At 44.9% G+C, this 18,939-nt stretch overlaps 1 long non-coding RNA gene across 1 annotated transcript in view; it reads right to left on the reverse strand.

Moving 5' to 3' along the window:
• LOC123018920 overlaps positions 1-4,690 on the reverse strand; it is a 16,538-nt gene extending 11,848 nt beyond the window's left edge. Inside the window, exon 1 of the long non-coding RNA XR_006413830.1 lies at positions 4,680-4,690. This is a non-coding gene — a long non-coding RNA (uncharacterized LOC123018920). The remainder of the gene's footprint in view (positions 1-4,679) is intronic.
• Between the last annotated feature and the right edge of the window lie 14,249 nt (positions 4,691-18,939).

Genomic DNA, 18,939 nt, shown 5'->3' on the forward strand with positions numbered 1-18,939 from the left:
AATAGGGAGCACCAGAGATCTCTTCAAGAAAACTGGAGATATGAAGATAACGTTTCATGCAAAGATGGGCATGATAAAGGATCAAAATGGCAAGGACGTAACAGAGGCAGAAGAGATTAAGAAGAGATGGCAAGATCTATATAAGAAAGAGCTTAACGTCCCTGATAACCACGATGGGGTGGCCACTGACCTCGAGCCAGACATCCTGGAATGTGAAGTCAGATGGGCCTTAGGAAGTCTGAGCAACAACAAAGCTAGTGGAGGAGACAGTATTCCAGCTGAGCTATTCAAAATCTTAAAAGACGATGCAGAAAAAGTGCTACACGCAATATGCCAGCAAATTTGGAAAACTCAACAGTGGCCACAGGATTGGAAAAGGTCAGCTTACATTCCAATCCCAAGAAGGGCAATGCCAAAGAATGTTCAAACTACCACACCATTGCACTCATTTCACACACTAGCAAAGTTAAGCTCAAAATCCTACAAGCTAGGCTCCAGCAGTATGTGGACTGAGAACTACCAGAAGTACAGCAGGATTTTGAAGAGGGAGAGGAACTAGAGATCAAATTGCCGACATACATTGGATCATGGAGAAAGCTAGGGGGTTCCAGAAAAACATCGACTTCTGCTTCATTGACTATGCTAAAGCCTTTGATTGTGTGGAGCACAACAAATTGTGGCAAGTTCTTATCTCTTGAGAAACCTGTATGTGGGTCAAGAAGCAACAGTGAGAACCACTGATTGGTTCAAAATTGAGAAAGGAGTATACTGTCACCCTGCCTGTTTAACTTATATGCAGAGCACATCATGAGAAAGGCGGGGCTGGATGAATCACGAGATGGAATTAAGATTGCTGGGAGAAATATCAACAACTTCAGATATGCAGATGATAAGATGATACCACTCTCGTGGCAGAAAGTGAAGAGGAACTAAAGAGCCTCTTGAAGCTGGTGAAGGAAAAGAGCAAAAGTTGGCTTGAAACTCAACATTAAGAAAACTAAGATCATGGCATCCGGTCCTCTCACTTCCTGGCAGATAGATGGGGAAGAAAAGGAGGTAGTGACAGATTTTATTTTCCTGGGCTCCAAGATCACTGCAGACGGGGACTACAGCCAAGAAATTAAAAGACGCTTGCTCCTGGGGAGGAAAGCTATGGCAAATCTAGACAGCATACTAAAAAGCAGAGACATCACCCTGCCAACAAAAGTGCCTATAGTCAAGGCGATGGTTTTCCCAGTTGCAATGTATGGCTGTGAAAGCTGGACCATAAGGAAGGCTGAGCACCAAAGGATTGAGGCCTTTGAATTGTGGTGCTGGAGGAGACTCCTGCGAGTCCCTTGGACCGCAAGGTGATCAAACTGGTCAGTCCTAGAGGAGATCAACCCTGACTGCTCTTTAGAAGGCCAGATACTGAAGATGAAACTCAAATACTTTGGCCACCTAATGAGAAGGAAGGACTCCCCGGAGAAGAGCCTAATGCTGGGAACAATAGATGGCAAAAGAAGAAGGGGATGGCAGAGGACGAGGTGGCTGGATGGAGTCACTGAAGCAGTTGGCGTGAGCTTGAGTGGACTCCAGGGGATGGTGGAGGACAGGAAGTTCTGGAGGAATGTTGTCCATGGGGTTGCAGTGGGTCAGACATGACTTCACAACTAACAACAACAACAATATTGCATTTTATTATATTTTACCATATGGATTTTCATTGTATGAACTTCTATTATATGAATGTTATTGTGATATGTTTGTTGGGATTGTACACCACCCAAAGAACCCTGAAGGGCTGCAGGAGTAGTTTATAAATGTAATGAATAAATAAATTGCATATGGTCATGCAGGGTTACCACAAAGTTTATTGTAGAGTTTTCCTTCAACCCATCAAGACATCCAGATCCAGAATTGCGTGTGTGTGTTTAATCCCACTAGGAGAACATCTTGTTTGGTTTGGGTTTTTTTTTTTTGTTTGTTTGTTTTGTTTTGCAAGCAAAAAAACAACCTAAGGGAACTAGCTCAGGACTTTTCACCAGATGTTTCCTCAACATTCATCTCATGACCCCAGCTCAATGCAGGCTAGATGGATTTGGTGTGCACTTCAGAGCTTCCAGCCTCAGCACAAAACAGGCAAAAATGGAAAAACACTTCTGGACAGGAGCTTGGTAAACATGCAAGATGAGCTTAGAGTTCTCTATTGGGGTGACAAACAGCACCAAAAATATGTGTGGAATTGTATTTCCAAAAATTGTGACATTTCAGTGCAAAGTTACATGTTTTCCCTCTTGGATTTCCATCTTCTTTGTGGCTGGAACTGCAAATCCATTTGCGATATTCCTACAAAATAGGACTTAAGAAAGAATACTTTGGCCATCTAATGAGAAGGAAGGACTCACTGGAGAAGACCCTCATGTTGGGGACAATTGACTGCAAAAGGAGAATGGGACAGCAGAGATTGAGGTGGCTGGATGGGGTCACTGGGGTGGTGGGTGTGGGATTGGGTGGACTCCAGGGATGGTGGAGGACAGGAGAGACTGGAGGAATGTTGCCTATGGGGTCGTGATGGGTCAGGCACGACTTTGTGACTGAACAAAACAAAAGAAAGAATTTCTTTCTTTCTTTGGCAGCACATGCATCTTCCTGCCCCTTCTTTTATGCATTAGGTAGTGTACTCGGGCATCACTGCGAGCACAGAAATATGTTCCTTCCTCTGCAAGGGAAACCTTCTCAAATTTTAGACCTGCTGTCTTCTTTGCAAGGATCAATTTTGCAGAGTATTTTCCCGATGGGGTTGTTTGATACCGATTTATTGCTAGTACATGTTCCGGAGCCATAGTAGGAAGCTGGTGCTACCAAAACAGGTAAGGGTTGCTCTCTATCATGTTGAAATTACATGGCAAATCTACATCATCTCCCTCTGGAATGCGGAGCTCAGGAACCAACTGGAAAACAGCGTCACTGAGGCCAAATTCTGTAAAATGGAAACAGCAAGAAGAAAATCATTTGTCCTGTCGTATACTTCTCCCAATCCATCCAGCAGTGTTTTTGCATCTATTTACCTGTCCTTTTTCTATGCATTTACCCTTCAGAGTCTTAAAAACAACGATTAAAAAGTAGAAGTCCCCTTTTTGTGAATGAGAAGGTAAATTCAGCAAAAGTTTGAATTCCCATTAAATGGCTACAGTTTACCATTTAAGAGCTGCAGAGCAGAGACCCCTTGGAGCAATCATCTTTTCCAGATATTTTGTATTCCAACTCCCATCAACCCCAGCCAATATGGCCAATGAACAGTGACCATTCAAGGCAACTGTAGAAGCTCAGGTTAAGGAAAGAATGCCATGGAGAATGCACCTAAAGCACCTCCTTGGAGCGTCACCAATTTAACTTCTCAGTATGATGAAACATTCCCATGACTGGATTTGCCCAAAACTTTTGGGGCAGCAACCTCAAATGCCCCCAAATTCCAGCCTGTGGCTCTTTAAATCACATCAGGCACTCGTGTCCAGTATTTGGGCATCCCATTGATGTGCTTCTATATTTAAGGAGAGGAGCAACTGTGAGGTCACGGATGGTTTGATACTCCCATGTAGCAAAAAAATGGATGGAACAATCAGACCTTGAGTGGCACCCAAGGATGATGTTACCTGATTTCAGGAGAAGGAGGAAGGGTCCCGGAAGGGTCCAGTCAGGAAGCATTTGGAAAGCAAAAGGCATTCCTGCCCTTGTCAAAGTTCAGTGGAGTTTCTTCTCGTTTGCTTTGCACTTTGAAGAAATTGCCGGTATGGTAACTTCCTTCCGGGGATGTCTCGGCAGTTTCCTGCCCCTTTATGTTGTTCTTTCATTGCCGCCCATCACAGTATTTTGCATAGTTGTCATTTAAAAGAAATACCTACCAGGCAAAACTTTGAAGAACACGTGATGGTCTTCTCTGCTCTCTAGTGGTTCCGTGTAGGAAACCAAGGAACAGGCATTCTTCTTATTATTATTACAATCATCATCAACAACAACAACAACAACCAGATGTGTAGATTTTCCATTTGGACATTATGCATGCTCTTTTCTCATGACTTCTTGGCATGAAGATGAAAAATGCCCTTTCCTTAGCAGAAGTTTGGCCACATTGGAAGGACAACAGTGGATACAACCTATTAATTCAGGTACGTACAAGTTTTTTGGGCTTGGAGGTTGCACTGTCCTCCACAGAAGACGGTGCGGGCCAACATGCATGAGCTCATTCACACACTCATTCCACACATAGACTCATACAAAATTCTCCCTGCCCTCCGCTTCACCAGCCCACAGATATTAGATATTTAGACCCTGGCAAAAGGATTTATTTATTTGTTAGATTTCTATCCTGCCTTGCTCTTTTTTAAGAACTTGAAGTGGCTTACATCATTCTCCTCCTGCTGCTCTCTGTCTTATCCACACAACAACAACCCTGTGAGGTAGGATGGGCTGAGAGTCTGTGACTGGCCCAAAGTCCCCCAGCTGGCTTTATGGCTGTGCGGGGTCTTGAACCCAGATCACCTGAGACCCAGTCCCACACTCGTAACCTCTCCCCCATGCTGGCTCTCAAAATGGTCTTCAGGATTGGGGGAGAGTCATTTCACCTCCTTCTCCATTTATGGGCAATTCCTTTTTATGGTAGGAATCCACTCCTGGAATATCAAAGAAAGTGGTGCTACAATTTGATACATGGGGATTTAAAAAAACATAGCTCTGTTCAAGAAATAGGATCCCTCACTTGTGATCCCCAAGGGGCAGGAAACATTCAAGGCAGGCCACTGATGGAGGTTGGTCTCCCTTCCCAAATGACGGAGAAATGGTTTCCACAACCAAATTGACAATGGGGCTTGGGACCTGGATACCTGAAGGAACACCTTCTTCCGTATTTGCCCTCCTGCCCCCTGAGATCGGCAGCAGAGGCCCTCCTCTGGGAGCCCTCCAGGAGAGACATCAGGAGGCAAAGTACCTGGAGGAGGGCTTTCTCTGCGGTGGCGACCCATCTGTGGAATGCGCTCCCCAGGGAGGTCTGCCTGGCGCCGTCATTTGCTAAGACCTTTTTATTTCAACAATATTTTAATAACTTTTAATATCAGTTTATAGGTTTTAATATGCAGCCAGGGTGGATCTGGATTTTATCTGTATTATGTTTTATTTTATTTATGTAAGCCGTCCCGAGGCTATGCGATGGGACAGCATGCAAATGATCTAAATAAATAAATAAACCACAGGAAGGAGGTTCCTTACCAAACATTGCCACTGTCCGACTTGCCTGGGATCTTACTCCTTCTCCAGAGGTCAGGAACCATTTCCATGTGGTGCAGTCCAAACAACCAACCAACCAACCATCCATCCATCCAGTTAATCAGCAGAAATATTCACCACTCCATGCTTTCACCACTGATCAGTCTTTCCCAAAGGAAAGAGGTGCATCTTGTGAAAGCCAAACTTAGAATATATAAACATCAAATAAGATCTGGAGAACTGCAAGGTAGTCTCTGCATTTGAACTGGATAATGGGACATGCAAGTGGCTGCCCTTGAAAACGGTCCAGAAACTTCAGTTGGTTCCAAACAGGGCAGCCCGTCTGTAAACAGAGATGGGCTGTCACAGAGATATCAACCCTGGCTCAGGGAGACACGGCTGGAGCCAACTTCAGGTACGTTTCAGCACCAGGTTAAAATGCTCTTATTCTCTCACCATTTTATTTATTTCTTTATTTATTTATTTGGGGGGCTTCTATGCCGTCCCATTCTCTGATGCCTCGGGGTGGCTCACAACCATAAATAAATAGAATCCAATAAAACAATATAAATTAACAATATATATTAAGACATCCTGGCCAAAGAATAAAATGAATAAATAATATTAACAATTAAAATAACGTTTGAATAAAAAGGTCTTTGCCTGGCGCTGAAAAACAAATAACGATGCTGCCAGGTGGACCTCTCTGAGGAGCACATTCCATAGATTGGGCGCCACCGCAGAGAAAGCCCTCCTCCGGGTACTCACCCTCCTAATTTCCTTCACGGAGGGTTCCCGGAGAAGGGCCTCTCCCGCTGATCTCAAGGGATGGGCGGGCATATATGGACGAAAGCACTCCTTCAGGTAACCAGGACCCAAGCCGTTAAGGGCTTTATAGGTCGTCACCAACACCTTGAATTGGGCCCGGACTTCAATAGGAAGCCAATTTAATTCTTTTAATTCTTGAAGAACATTTGGTTATACATTGACTTTTATTATATTGATATTGGTGCATGTAGACTGTTGTCTATTGTTGGTGCTTATAGTTTTGGTGCTTTATTGTTTATGTTGATTGTATTTTATTGGTCATAGAGATGTTCTTATGACTGATACAGCCTTTAAAGTGATGTTGTTATTACTGTTTTAAATCGAATGATAGTTATTATTCTGCTATTTTATGCAGGGGTGGGGTGGATTATATAGCCAACCTGGGCTAATGAAGAGAATAATAATAAAAAAAAAACTAAATAAATAAATAAAATGTGGGGTCAGGACCCAAATGTCTTCTGCAAATTCTCTTATGGGAATGTCCAACATGCTGAGAAATTGCATCCAGATGCTAAATGCGAGGTGCTTTTCTTGTTCAAGGCAAAGTGTTAGAAAGGTTCTCTAAAGAAGCCTTCTATAGCACAGTCCTTACCGGCCATTTCCACTAAAAGACCCATTCTCCTGACCATGAAACAGCACTGATGACATAGCTGGGCTTTGACTCTTCCGGAAGAGACACCCCTAAAATTGTCAGAGGAATTGTCTGATTTCCAAGGAACACAACAGTAGAAACTTTTCCCTCTGCAGATGCCTGATCCTTTGAGCATTAGCTCTGTAAGCAGGTGAGATCATTCATAATTCTCTATCCAAAGTTTGCAGCGCTAGTGACTGGAGGATCATATTGGTTGGGGAAAAAGGCTACACATGCACATAGCAAGCAAAATGTGGCAGGTTAGCTTGTTTTCACACCTGCCACCTTCTTTGGTTTTTGTGCGCAACTCTATGCACAAAACTCTGACACCACTGTGGAATTCAGAGCGCAGTGATACACCCCTTGGTCTGACGCAGAAACTTTCCAGATCCTCAGGCTCGCAGTGGACCAGGCACCCTGCTCGTGGTTCAGAGTTCCAGAGTATCTTGACATTAGATATACAGGATTAAGGATACTTAGGGTGAGCTTATGCTCTGGTGGTTGATTAGGAAACTGATGGTACCAGTACAAGTAAGGAACTGAGACTGTAGTTCTGAAATTACAGCTTAACTGGGCATCTTCTCCCTCTGAGATGGGCGGCACTGACGGGACCTGGAAAACTGAGTCACTTAGGCCCAAATCTGTGAAAAGCAAAGAGGAGAAGTATCTTAAATGTGCCCTATATGTCTGGCTCGTGTCTGCAAACCTTTCTGCCTTTCTCCCCCCTTTCTCCCTTTGTCCTGGTATTCATCCTTTGCAGTTTGCTTTTAACTGCCTCTGACTCTGTATGTAAAAAAAAGAAAATGCAGAATCCTTACTCATGTAGAAACAACAAAACAAATAATACGTACTACAGCAGTTTTTCCCAAATTGTGCACCCCAGTTGGACTGCACTCTCCCATCATCCCCATATCAACATAAGCCATGCTGGAAGGAGGTCACAGACAATGTAGTCCAACATGTGTAGAAGCGGAGGCAATTTGGGTTCCTTCCTTCCTTCATTAGATGTATATCCCGCTTTTTTCTTCTAACAAATGCAAAACAGCTTGCATCATCCCCCTCCTCCTGCTCTCAGGCTCATCCCCACAACAACAACCCTGTGAGGTAGGCTGGGCTGAGAGCCTGTGACGGGCCCAAAGTCCCCAAGTCAGATCCATGGCTGAGCGGGGACTCGAACCCGGATCACCTGAGTCCCAGTCCCGTGCTCCTCACCACTGAGCCGGACTGGCACTCAAGCCCGGCGTGAAGCGTTCCAAGAATAAGGGAACATTTCAGGGGTGACCACAGTTGACGTGAGACGGGTAACACGGCAAGGAGATGCTGCCCATGAAGGGTTTGGAAAATACCTACCTAGCAAGGAACCCAGCAGAATGAGCACGGACAGAGCGATGGGCATCCTGCAGAGAAGAAAACCAACTCTCCTTCCTTCCTCTCCGAGTCAAGTTTTTCTTTTCGAATGAGTGGGAAAGTGAGACACAGAGTCATAGATCACTGGCTGAAAGAGAGCTGGGAAACCGCAGCTCAGCTTTGATAAACTTCTGCTCCCTTGCAGGGGATGGGCATGAATAACATTTCCTGGGGGGCTGGATTTCTTTCTGCTCCCCTCCCCTCCCCTCCCCTCCCCTCCCCTGAGCCGTCCCCTAAGTGGCTGTTTTCTTTGCCACTGTGCTCACATTTTAAAGAAATTGGGCTCATTCCTACCATGGCCTCAACTATCAGGCCCTTCTACACACAATAACTGGGAAGAGTGTTGTCTAGTGGTTAGAGAAATCTTCTCCAGACTGGTGCTTTCCAGATATTTTGGACTACAACTCCCAGAATCCCTGACGTTCAGCAAAGTTAGCTGAGGCCAATGGGGGTTGAGGTGCAAAGTATCTGGAAGGTAGCTGGTCAGGATAGGACCATCACTAACTAACTTGGCTACCCTCCCGGACTAGCACTTCTATCATCCCCAGTCAGCAGAGCCCTCTGGAGGGTCCCAGCTTGTGTTGGCATTGGAGATAGAAAATCTGGGTTCAAATCCTTGTTGAGCCCTGACTCCACCCAGGTAATTTCAGGGCATGTCATGATTTCTCATTATGCTCTACCTTACAGGGGTGTTGTACAAAGAGAAAGGACAGGCAGGGCAGAAATGTGACAATGAATGGAGCTGGAGGGACAAGTCTTTGGAACAGCAATCCAGTCTTTGGAACAGAAATCCAGCAATCCAGCTCACCTATCCCTTCCAGAATCAGACCCAATGCATTCCAACGTGTGATCAGATAGTGAGGTGTAGTGGTTAGAGTTTCCGAATAACCCCATGAAGTCGCCATGAAGCTTCCTGGATGAGCTGGGGCCAGTCAATATTGTACTGCCTTCCCTACCTCACAAGGCTGTCATGAAGATAAATGGGGAGAAAACCATGTGTGCTTCCTTTCCAGGAAAAGCATGGATCCAGATGTAGTGAAATAAATCTCTGGCCTTTAAACATCTATTATGTTTAATTTTGCACATCAGGGCATTTCTTAAAAACAAAACCAAGACCGCATCTACAGTCTGAAGTAGCAGAATCCAGTTGTAACCTCTCTGAATTCTAGCACTTTCTTCTGCTGTATAAGATTTAGCCCAGGCCTCAGAAGTCATATTCACAGAGCAAAGGTCTCTCTTGGCTACTTGCCATAATAATGGAACCTTCACATGCAAGAGCAGTATATCTGAACACCTGATGCTGAGAGGAAGGGAGCATGTCGAACAAAATGTAGAAGTTAACTTCATGTCTGCAACTTAGGCTTCCCAAAAAGATCTAATTCCCTGCTGCTGGATTCAGGATCCTACCCCAAAAGGGGCCTCCACTTCTGTCTGGCTAGGCAAGGATCCCTTTTGCTCTCAAATTCTTAGAAAGAACCTGCTGCCCATCATCCTCATGAGAACCTGCTCTTGAACAAACAGTGCCATCTGGTGGGCAGACATGCCTCTTTTTGAGAAGTTAATTGCCTTTCAACTTGGAGCCAGGTTGGACCCAGAATTAGTCCAGTACCTAGGGGTAGCCTGCCCTCGCATTTTCTCTACCCCTCTATTTTTTAAAAGCAAAGCATTAAAAAGCAGTTTACAGTGTCGCTTTTAAAAGACCTGCAGATTTTCATGGGTGGAACATCTTGGAGGACTTTCATTCATAAGGTCGCCGTATATCAGAGACAACTTGATGGCACATAAGATGATACAAAAGCTCGCACGCTGGACCTGTTCGGCCTTTCATCCAATCATGTCCCTGCTGCTTTTATTTGGTCTGAGTCACTCAATGCCCTGAATAAAGTGTTCGTTTTTAAAATGCCACAAAACAATTAGTTTTCCTGCAGTGGAGTAACGCAGCTGGAAAAACATACAGCATTTCCGTCATTCTCACACTACCCCTGTGAGGTAGGCCAGTGACATCATCTGCCATCTTGCAGAAGGTGGGAGCAGGAAGCCCAGGCTGAAGCGATGTAGGGAAAAGGCTATTCTTGGCGTGCTTTTCAAGGCCAGAATTGCACCAACTCTTCTAATGAGGACTCTGAAGACTGGGAAATGGGGGTGTGGAAATTGAGGAAAATGGGCCTGTCAGTCCCAGATTCTCAGAAACACTGTGGGAATAGGCAGCGTTGGAAGAGAAGGTCATGGGACAAAGGAGAGGAGGAAGGCAAGCTCCTGGCCTGTCTGGTCCTTGTCCCCATGATGTGGCATTGGGATAGAAAATGTGTGCAGGTCTCAGATGCTTGCAGTGGTAAAGCCCAAAATTGCTGCAAAGGATTCTCAGAAGCAGTTCCTACATAGTCTGAGTTCCAGTAATCACTCTGTCCATGCACAGAGACTAGTCTTTCACCTGCTATAGCTCATTCGCTGCAAATCCACAATCCACAGCTATTTTGCAAAGGGGCTATCTGTTGTTTCGGAAGCCTGAAACGAAGAAGGGGAAATTTAGCTCCCGGAAAGCTATGCGAAGCTACGGCTACCGGGAGAGATTGTTTCTTTGCAAGATCTCAACCGAGGATTTCCCAGAAAACCTCTCGTACGTGCTTCCTCTCGTTCCGACGGAGGTTTCTGCTCAGCGGCAGCTCCTGCCTGACACATGGTGCATTCATGAGAGCACAGAAGTAAACAGCGGCATCTGCCAGCATGGCACGATCCAACGCAAGCGTTGTGGATTTCTTGTCTTCAGGACTGTACACCGTGCCCTTTGGATTGGTACTTTTTTCAGTGAATCCTGGGTACACACTGGCAATATACTGAAGCCCCTGGCCAGGAAACTTCCGGTACCAGTAGATAGTTTCCCGTGTCACGGATGTCAGGGTGCAGGTGAGATTGTACGGTTTTTCATTCAATGCAGTGGCTGATTCTGGCTGGTCAATCTTCTGAACTCCTTCCAGGGAACCTAAGATACAATAAAACGTTTTCTTTGAATAGAAAGGTGGAAATGTTTGCACATTTCATTTTTCGAATTGAATAGGTACACTGAAAATTCTCTTCTGCCCTAGAGGTAAGAAGAACAAGATGTTTTACTTAGTCATACATAAGGGGAAGATGAAGGGAAACTGATCTTGGAGGGAGATCAATCAAGAGTTGGGTTTTCAAGATTCCAGGTTGGAAAAGGGGCTGCACTTTTGTGGAAGGGATCCACAAAGAGAGCAAGAGTGACTTAGTGGTTAAGAGCATGGGACTGGGACTCAGGCGATCCGGGTTCAAGTCCCCGCTCGGCCATGGAGCCAACTGGGTGGCTTTGGACCAGTCACGGACTCTCAGCCCAGCCAACCTCACACAGTTGTTATTGTGGGAATGAGATTGAGAGCAGGAGGAGGGAAACAATGGAAGCTGCTTTGAGTCCTTTAAAAGTAAAGAGACAGGATATATATCTAATAAACAAATAAATCAGTAAGGTCTGAGATGGGGCCTGTGTTTTGTGTGCAGAGTGTCCCAGGTAGGTTGAGAAGGCCTCCTGCCTTTGAAAGAGGATCTGGGTTCGAGTCCCCGCTCAGCCATGGAGCCAACTGGGTGACTTTGGGCCAGTCACAGACTCGCAGCCCAACCTACCTCACAGGGTTGTTGTTGTGGGGATAAGATGGAGGAGGAGAATGATGCAAGCTGCCTTGAGCCCTTTGTCGGAAAAAGGCAGGACATAAATCGCAATATAAATAAAAAAATAAAAATAAAATAAATAAACCCAGGAGAGGCACCACATTTTAGTACAGACAAAACTGAGTTAAATAGGCCAATGATCTGATTCCAGAAAAAACTCCTGTGTCTGTCTGCCTGTCTTCCTTCCTTCCGTCCTTCTCCATCTTAATCTTCTCCTCCTCCCTTGGCCGCTTCCCAAGCACTGAGAAAGCCAGGAGGGTCCACAAGTCTCCTTATTGTACAGGAAAGGGCCACCTGGGTATTCCCTCTCCCATCAAGGTATTTGCAGAGATGGGCTAAGGCAACTTCTGGCAATGATTCCAGTTCTACCTGATGTCCAGTCCATCCCTGTGGCGGCTGCTCAGCCTGAATGCACACAAAGGGCATTTGCACACGTGAAATTCAAGAGCGTTTCCCGTACAAACACCCCAAGCATCAAAATGGTTGTAATTGTCATTTTAGAGGTGTTGGTTTTGTCTTTCCAGCCTCCATAACAGAATGGCTCATTCTCCCTTTGTCAAACACATGGTTTGACCCCAACCTCATAAGTACTACAGGACAAGCTCTTAAGGGGGGAAGAGATTATCAAAATATCCAGGGTTTTGATAGAGTCAACAGTACAAATCAGAAATCAAGACACAGAAGGAAGAGAAACCCATCATCACTTACCCAAGATGAACAAAATTAGCACAGCCAAAGGTGACAGGAGAGACATTGTTTTGACGCAGGGGAAGAAATCAGGAATAATTTGTTTCTGGGCTTCACACGACACAATATAAGAGGACTTAGTGAAATGCAGCATTCTCCTTCCTCTTCGTAAAAGATCCAAAAGATAAAACCCCTGAAAGGGAAAGGACGGTAGACCAAAGGAAGTGGTTAGCAATCATGCACTATAGAAAACACAATATATTTCAAATTTTCAGACTGGGTTGCTCAACATCTCCTCCTAGTGGCTGCCAGCCGCGTGGCAGCATCAACTGGAAGAGAACAGCTCATTGGACTAAATAGCAGAGAAAACCGACTAAGCTGCCGAGAGAGTTTGCGTTCAGCTCTGCTTCTGGGTCCCACCACTGTGTCCTTCACGGCACAGAAATAGGTGGCAGCATCTCCCATCTCCACCTGCCTGATGGAGAGTGCCAGCGATTTGCGATCTGGGCCAATGTCCATCCTCAATCGACCAAGCTCCACGGGCTCAGAGAAACCACTGATGACAGATTCGGGGCTTGAACCCCGGCTTTGCTTGTACCAGAAGAGATGGTTCACAGTAAGGCTGTGATTGCATGTGATCTTTGCTGTCGTTCCCACAGGGGCAGAGACTTCAGGGGGCTGAGAAATATCCCCTTTGATTGCCATGCCTGGAATAAATCACCATTCGTTATTCCTATATTTCTGCTTACTTAAGGAGACTTCCCTTTCAGCCCCACTCTTCTCCCTCCACCCCATTTTAATATACATTCCCTCCCCTCCTTTCTCTCCTGCACTGTTTATGCGGCTCATATATCTACCCTCAATCCTCACACTGCATTTCATTCATTTCAAGTGCAATTTGATGCATATTTAGAGAGCAAAAAGGTCTTTCTGAAGGAGTGTCTCCTTCCATATGTGCCCGCCCAGCCCTTAAGATCTGGGGCAGACTCCCTTCTCCAGGTGCCCTTCCTGAAGGAGATCAGGAGGGTGACCACCCAGAGAAGGGCCTTCTCTGCAGTGGCACCCCATTGTGGAATCCGCTTTATTCTTTTTGGCACCAGGCCGAAACTCTTTTATTTTTCCAATGTTTTAAGACCTGACTGTTTTAATTGGGGTTTTATTATTACTAAATTTTAGGATGCTGTGTTTTACTATTTTAATACTTTTTTCTTTTCTTGCATTTTGTATTGTTAAACCATCCCGAGACTTCAATAATGCAATGGTCTACAAAAGTTTTAAATAAATAAATACATACATACATACATTTCCTATGTTGGCTAGGAAATACAGAGAGTGGTAAGATTTATTGTTGTGGTTGTTGTCTAGTCCTGCATAAATTCATGTCCTTATTCCATTTTTTTTCCGATTTATATCCTGCCTTTTCCTACAAAGGGCTCAAGGCAGCTTACATCATTCTCCTCCTCCATCTTATCCCCACAACAACAACTCTGTGAGGTAGGTTGGGCTGAGAGTCTGTGACTGGCCCAAAGGCACCCAGTTGCCTCCATGGCCGAGTGGGGACTCGAACCCAGATTGTCTGAGTCCCAGTCCCATGCTCTTCACCACTGGCTCATTTGTTAGACATCTTTTTCTCAGACCAAAAAGCTCAGGGAAACTTACAGCAAGAAAGGATTAATTTCTGTAATGCAAAGAAATCCATTAAAAGCATCTACGAATAGTGCTTGATCATAAATCATAATTTAGAGTAATTAACAGCAATCATATTGGTCATTACATATTTAGAGCACTGCTCCTAATTAAGACTTCTATTCTAAGACTCTCCTACTACTGCTATTTCAGCTGGTGCGGCTAGTAATAATTGTAGAACACTTATTACTCTTGTTTCTACAAATACTATTTGTAGTAGTACTTGTAGTTATTTATAGTACTCATAGTGATAATGGCTGCAGCAATACTACTAGTGTTGCTACTAGAATTTCCTTATCCACATTTTAACAACATGGGACAGACAAATTAATGCAAAAGTCGAAGAGCTTTTTTTTTCTGCTCCTCACGGCAAAGATTTCTAACATTCGCACTTACATAGGAGAAGTAGTCCAAAGATAATCTTCCACGGAATGAGCAAAGCTCCTGAGACTGCCTCGAAGGTCATGGATAGGCAGAAAATTCCCAAAAGCAGAGATGCGAAGGCTGTATCTTTCTGAGCTCCACCAAGCCCTGTTGTGTGTGCTCGAAGACGGACTTGGGGAGTACGAAGCATCCTCCGAGAAAGAAGTCTTCTCTAGGGCCATCTGGTGGAGAAAGGAGGCCTCGCACCTGCTTTTGAGATCTGCAGGACGATCAAACCTATAATAAAAATATTGGGGAGAGAACTATGGAAGCTGCCTTGGGGTTCTTCGTCAGAGGAAAGAAGTGGGATAGAAATGCAATGGAATGATAATAATGGTTATTTTGGGGATCTCTATCCAGGTGTGGGGAAGCCCAAAGGAAAGGAAGGTAGAGGTCCTTGCTTCAGTACACAAGGTTGGATATTTGTTGTTGTTGTTTTTAGTCACAAAGTCGGGCCCAGTCCATCTTGACCCCATGGACAACATTCCTCCAGGCTCTCCTGCCCTCCACCATCCCCCGGAGTCCACCGAAGCTCACACCCACCACCCCAGTGACTCCATCCAGCCACCTCATCCTCTGCCATCCCCTTCTCCTTTTGCCGTCAATTCTTCCCAGCACATCGGTCACCTGAAAAGAGAGGGAGGGCCTGATCCAGGCACCATAGGAATTACTCTGCAGAGACCTCAGCTTCTTAAGGAATCTTGTAGAAAGAGCTGTACCTAACCAGAGTGTGTTTTTCTACTTTATTTGCTACTTTACATCGCTTGTGGCTTTGTGCTCTGAAGTGCCGGTGCTTTTTCTGGTTCTGTGCGTTTTGTCTGATTCTTTTCTTCTGTTTTCACCAAAACTCAGACTGAGCACTGTAAGAGCGGAAGGACAGAGGATCACCAAACACTGTGCCACATTTGTGATCACAAAACCAGGTTGCACACCATCTGCAGAGCAAAATCTTCTCCCCTGCAAATTCAAGAGGGCTGGAAAGAAGCGCAGTCCAAGAGATCCCAGTGGGATCCCTGAGAGCACACTCCCAAGGGGCCAGGCGTATGTAGGGACTGAGAGGTTGCTAGACTCCAGGGCTGGCTACGGGTACCCGGGCCCATGGGCACTGGGTCACCACAGAGTGAGGAATCCTGAACTGACAGTAAACACCTCATGGAGAGAAGTCCTAAATCATAGCATCATAGAAGAGTAGAGTTGGAAGGGGCCATGAAGGCCATCAGGTCCAACCCCTGGCTGTTGCAGGACACCAAGTTACACCATCCCACTCAGGTGGCTGTCCAATTTCTTTTTCAATGTCTCTAGAGTGGGAGAGCCCACCACCTCTCTGGGCAGCTGGTTCCACTGTTGTGTTGCTCTGACAGTGCGGAAGCTTTTCCTGATGTCCAGCCTGAATCTGGGTTGTCGCAGCTTGAATTGATTATTCCATGTCCTACACTCTGACATTAGTAAGAAGAGATCTTGACCTTCCTCTTTGTGACAGCGTTGGAGGTACTTACAAAGTGCTACCATGTCCCCCTCACTTTTCTCTTCTCAAGGCTGAACATGCCCAGTTCTCTCAGTCTCTCCTCACAGGGCAGTGTTTCCAAACCCTGGATCATTTTTGTTGCCCTCCACTATACCCTTTCTAATTTCCCTGCATCTTTCTTAAATCTTGGTGTCCAGAACTGGACACGATATTCCAGATGAGGTCTGACTAGTGAGGAGTATAGGGAAACTGCTACTTCTCGTGATTTGGAAGTAATACTTCTATTAATGCATCCTAAAATATCATTTGCCCTTTTGGCGGCTGCATCACATTGTTGTCTCATGTTTAGCCTATCACAATTACTCCAAGACCTTTTTCTTTTTCAGTTCTGTTGAGCCACGTATTCCCCATCTTGTATTGATGCCTTTGGTTGATTTTTCCTAAATGGAGGACTTGGCACTTGTCCCTATTGAATCTCATTCTGTTGCTTTCAGTCCAGTGTTCAAGTTTAGCAAGATCACCCTGGATCTTCCTTCTGTCTTCAGAATGTCAGGCAGGTAATCTGTGATTTCACACCGTGGGTGCTTGCTCGCTTGCCTCTTTTTAGGTGCCCCATGGGTGATGGATTGGGGCCATATAGGGAAGGGGTCAGAGAATTTTTCCTACAAGCTATTTGCTCGATTTCTATTTCTCTCTCCTCCCAACTGCGTTTAGTTTGGAGTGGGGGAAGGTGATGTGATGAGAACAAGTTCCACTGTTGACCGTCCAAAATTTATCCTCTCTAGTGCCCTCCAATGAATAAAAGCCAAAATGATTTAGATAACGCCTTTCCAACCTGGTGTGCTCCAAATGGGTTGGACTACAATTCCCAGAATCCTCCAGCCAGCCACGGAGGACAGGTCATATAAAATTAATTTGAGAACAGCCTGGGGAAGTTGTGAGCTCTGCACTCGAGACATTCAGAATGCGTTTGGAGAGTCATCTGAATGGGATGGTGTAACTTAGTGCCCTGCAAGAGCAGGAGGTTGGACCCGATGGCCCTCTTGGCCGCTTCCAACTCCACTACTCTGTGATTCTAGAAAGCCTATGAAAAGGGATCCACTGTGGAACTGTAATTCTTCTTGCCCTGTGCAGATAGTAAAAAACAGGATCAGAAAACTGTTCCACAAAGGATCCCTTTTCATAGTGGTCCACAAGTAATTATTGATTATTTAATTAAAATACTCCACGAGTACTTATTAAAAAAATACTCCACGAGGCTACTGGCTCTGGGCTGCTAGACCTCTGTGGAAGGATCCGTGGCATGCTGGAGGATCCCCAGTTTGGAAAACCCCATTTCCAACTGCCCAGCTGTAGGGGAAGCCCAAACCATCCCTGACCACCATCACAGTAAGGCTAATGCTGTTGGAATTGGGAGCACACAGCCAAGAGTGCTGACAAGCAGCAGTGGTGGCAGATTGCTGGGAACATTTAAAACGAAAATGCGAGGCCAACTATTTGGTTGTCAGTTGGCACCCAAGCAGCCAACGAGAAAATGAATCACATCATTGGACTCCTGGGGCTGTACTGCATAGCGTTGGGAATAATCAAAAGAATTCATTTGGGATATTTCCATATAATCGTTTTATTCTTTTCTTTGTTATATTTAACATGCTTTCTCTTCATTTCCAAACCTGCTATGTTATGCAAAGCACTTGGGAAAAGAAGGAAAAACAGAGATGCTTGGGAACCACTGCTCTAGAGAAACACGTCAGTAGGACTACTTATGTGTAAATTACACTACAGAATATGAGTTGGAAGTTAAGTTTTCAAAAAGCTTTCTGAGGTGGAGAAAGTTGGTGCTTACCCAAGTTGAAACAGTGTCTGTGAAGGTGTACATTTTGGAGCATAATATATTATTATGCGTATTATGAAAGATTATATACACTGAAAGATTCGATTAGCTACACTGAAAGATTCAATGAGCAATAGTCAAGGGCATAGGTGTGAGCACTGAGAATTGACAGTCCTAACAATCGCAGCTCAGTGCTTCTTGGCGGCTGGTTTTTAACCCGCTCCGCCTCCTGTTCTCACCACTGTGCTGAGAAGGAGCAAAAGTAGTCAGCCGAGTCACTCAAATCAGAGCTTTCTTTCTGCAAATGGAAGGACTTTTCCTCTTTGAGGTGAGCAGCAAAGAACCCGTCCTTTCTCTTCTGAATGTTTTCTTGAGGCTCCTCTCTCAGCAGGAACTGGAGAGATCCTCCATCAAGGTGCTGGGTGTACCAAAAGAGATTTGGGTATCCACCATATTCATAGGTACAATTGATGCGTAACGGTGCTCCTTCCTTGACAATGAGCAAGCGTGGAGTCTGGGTCACCAATTCACCCATAGTTGCTTCTGAGGAGAAGAGAAATATGGCTGTTATATTCTTGAAAATAATACGAGCAGACCATCTCATGAAGGTACAAATGGTGCACCTCTGATCAAAGTTATTGCAATGCGGGCAAAGTTATCTGGTGGAGGTATCGTCATGCTCAGATCATGGGCTCCTTCTGGATTTTAGAAGCTCACCAGAGTGGACAGGCAATGGAAAGAGGCCAAGAAGGCAATGCTGCAGCAGTACTTAATGGTCCAGCCTTTGTTGGAAGCGTGGAGTGTTGGATCTTGGAATGGATGGACGGCAAGGCATTGCTGGATCCTGAGCACTTACTGTGGACACCACCACTTTCAAACTACTCTTTTTTTTATATATATATATATAAAGATTTTTATTAAAATTTTTAAACTAAAAACATCAATCATCACATCATCAAAATCATCAATCATCAAAAACATCGGACGTACTGCATCAGCCCCCTATAAAGTATCTTTTTAACATTCTATAATCAAATTCAAATCAATTTATAAAAA

This window comes from Varanus komodoensis, unplaced genomic scaffold (genome assembly GCF_004798865.1).
Source record: "Varanus komodoensis strain SLA01 unplaced genomic scaffold, ASM479886v1 scaffold119, whole genome shotgun sequence".
Taxonomy (NCBI): domain Eukaryota; kingdom Metazoa; phylum Chordata; class Lepidosauria; order Squamata; family Varanidae; genus Varanus; species Varanus komodoensis.